General features: G+C 39.3%; 1 long non-coding RNA gene across 1 annotated transcript; it reads right to left on the minus strand.

Annotated features, from left to right (window-relative positions):
- Positions 1-316: 316 nt before the first annotated feature.
- LOC131011464 (uncharacterized) lies at positions 317-2948 on the minus strand. Its single transcript, XR_009096936.1, has 3 exons — positions 2608-2948; positions 1159-1219; positions 317-557 (listed from the first exon to the last, which is right to left on the minus strand). It is a non-coding gene; the product is annotated as an uncharacterized LOC131011464 (long non-coding RNA).

The following is a 2948-nucleotide window of genomic DNA, read 5'->3' on the forward strand; positions in this document are numbered from 1 at the left end:
CGTGACGATGCGATGAAGTGCTGAGCTTTTGTCGACTGACTCTTCCAAACTAATATAAAATTTAGGACTAACTGGGTAACTCTTGGATTCAGAGCAAACGAACTGCTCTGATACCACTCTGTCACGGACCCTACTCGATTTAATTGAGGATAACTAAGCCGGGAAACCGCGACGAAGGGACACAATTATCGATGGTGATAGAAAGGGAGTTTCTGTCACGACCGGACTTAATTAAGGATAAATAAGCCAGGAAAACATAACTAAGGACACAGTTATCGACGGCGGTAAAAATGGGGTGAACAAATAATAGAGGATCGAACTAAAATTTGTTTAAAGAAGGGAAAATTTATAAAACACCTGATGTTTAGTCACAAGACTCGAACAGACTTGTAGGTTCAGATAAAACTGGCTTAACTGAAAGAACATAAAACCTAAGAGTACGCAGCGGAATAACATAATCTGATTACATGTATGAAGACATGTATCCAAGAGTTCATTCATTTAACTTATGACAAAAGCTCCGCTCTTCACTTCATCTCCATCAGCCACTGCTCAACCTGCACATTTAGAAATATATGCAGGGCTGAGTACGAGAGTACTCAGTGGGCACGTATGCCTAAATATAAAATACATGCATCATAAAACTGTAAATTGTCATGCCATCATAAACAGTACAGCAAGGGAGTTTTCGTGAAATAGGCCCAAGCTTACTAAATTCATTTGTGATTCTTAAAGTTCGTCTGCAGACTAAGTTCTCTTGTATTCTATCATATCTGGAACTGTGTGTCGGAGAGGTGGTCACCTCTCACGAACACTTGATCGGCCAACCCGCTAGATGACTCACGATCATTGGTGTACACTAGTCAAGGCAGGATAGCTATCAATTGCTCAAGACCCGAATTCGATTACATCATTGGCAAAGCCAAAGCAGATAGATATCATACTAAAATTTAAACATTTTATGGCAAGACAACAGTTGTAATATTTTTCAGTTCAAAGATTTTGTAACGAAATAACTTGTTCAAAGGTAGCATTAAACTCGTTTGATAGATATATAAAACTGAAATTAACAGTTAAATCATCTCATGCATTCATCTGTATAAGAGGCCTACGCCACGCAGGGGATCTCTATATACGTATAGTGAAAGTAATGCCCACCTGATCCTTAGTGTGGAAGAGAGGTGATCTTAAGCGGTGGTACCGTCCTGTGAACCAATTCCTACAAGACGAGTTCTTAACTCTTAGCACATATCATGGATAACAAAAACCGTTGTCTACTTGGGATCTCTAGGTCAACCTATTCCCGGACTTACAACGCAAAATCGAACTAGGGATTATGCATTTTACATACGTTAGCTTATCTTGATGCCTTATCTAGGTTAACTCACTCATTTTCATGAAAACTTTGCACAAAACATATCCCAAACTCGTCATGCACATATACATAATATTTCATGAAACATCCTTTAAAACCAACTTTCAAACTTAGAAAATAATTCAACAACTTGAGCTCTTAAGGGGCTGTTTTGCAACAGACACCAATTCTGCCTCGGATCTCTAAATGAGGCTTCAAAGGACATTCTGGAAACTAGACATTTCAAGGATCATTCTCCAATTTGAATCGAATGAAACGGAGTTCAAACGAGCAAGATATGCCCACTCAAAGATGGGTACTTAACAAGCAAAAATCTGGAAATTTCAGATTTCCAGATTAGAACCAAGTCAATGGGCCTTGTTTAAAAATTCATATCTCTCATTACAAAAGGCCACTGGGAACTCCAAGGGTCAATCTGAAAACTAGGGAGAGAGTGTGACACTCTCCAGTTGAATTTACCCCAAGAAGATTCATGGTTTAGGAGATATTAACATCCAAAGTTCAGTGCACAAAAAGAGTTCAAGTTCGGCAGATTCAAAGTTTAATTCAGAAAAACCACTTTAGGCTTTACCAAAAATTCTACAAATGAATAAATAAGTTCCCAACATGTCAATGGATATTCAATATAAAAATGGGCTTGAGAATCAAAGATTTAGGTTGGCCTTTGCCACCTCAAAGTCGTAGGTTTGTAAAACCTACTGGAGGATACACAGAATAAGAACTAGACTTCAAAGAATTATACCGGGCATTTCCCTCATCCAAAAATAGTGAGGCCAGTTTCAAACGAAAGATAAGGGAGTCTAGAGTATCATATTAATGTTTCAAAGGGTTTTACCGATTGAAACGTGACTTATGGCCTCCCAAAGATTGTTTACCAGAAATGCATTCCAGACGGGCAGTGATGTTTAACAATTCATAAATAAATCATAAGAGCTCTAAAAAATTCTGAAAATATACCATAGTGTAGAAAACATATAAAATACGATACATAATTAATTTGGGAATTTTTGGGCACCGTTTGGACGGCTGAAATCGCCTTGCAAAATACTGCCGGAGCAGTGTGCTTATGGCAGATTCGCAGCTTTACCTCATGCACGATTTTTCACCCAATAAACTCTACCAAAATAAACATCCAAGACCATAAAACATATCCTCACACAATATAGCACACATATGTGTAAAAATCCGTGGTCTTAAAGTATTTTCAGTTGAGAAGACAAAAGAAAACTCACCCTCGAAGCACAACCTTCACTCTAACTTTACGCCCTAGTTTTCCCATGCTCTCCCTTGCTTTGATACTCCTCTTGGGGCTTCAAGGGCTTCTATGGAGTGTGATAATGGTGGGATAAGAGTCTTGGGAGTGGGGGAGATGTGGAGGGACGAAAATGGAGAGGGGAGAAGAGAGTGAGAGCACTTTCTTGGAGTGAAAATGAATGGAATGGGAGAAGTTTGCAGCCACTCTTGCTTTTGGGGAGGCTATGCACGAAAATTTGGGGTAGGATAGGGTGGGGGTGGCTGCCACCAATGGAAGGTACCTTGTGGCATGCAATTTGGTAGTTCCAATGCCAAGTCA

The sequence above is a fragment of the Salvia miltiorrhiza genome, chromosome 2 (genome assembly GCF_028751815.1).
Source record: "Salvia miltiorrhiza cultivar Shanhuang (shh) chromosome 2, IMPLAD_Smil_shh, whole genome shotgun sequence".
Taxonomy (NCBI): domain Eukaryota; kingdom Viridiplantae; phylum Streptophyta; class Magnoliopsida; order Lamiales; family Lamiaceae; genus Salvia; species Salvia miltiorrhiza.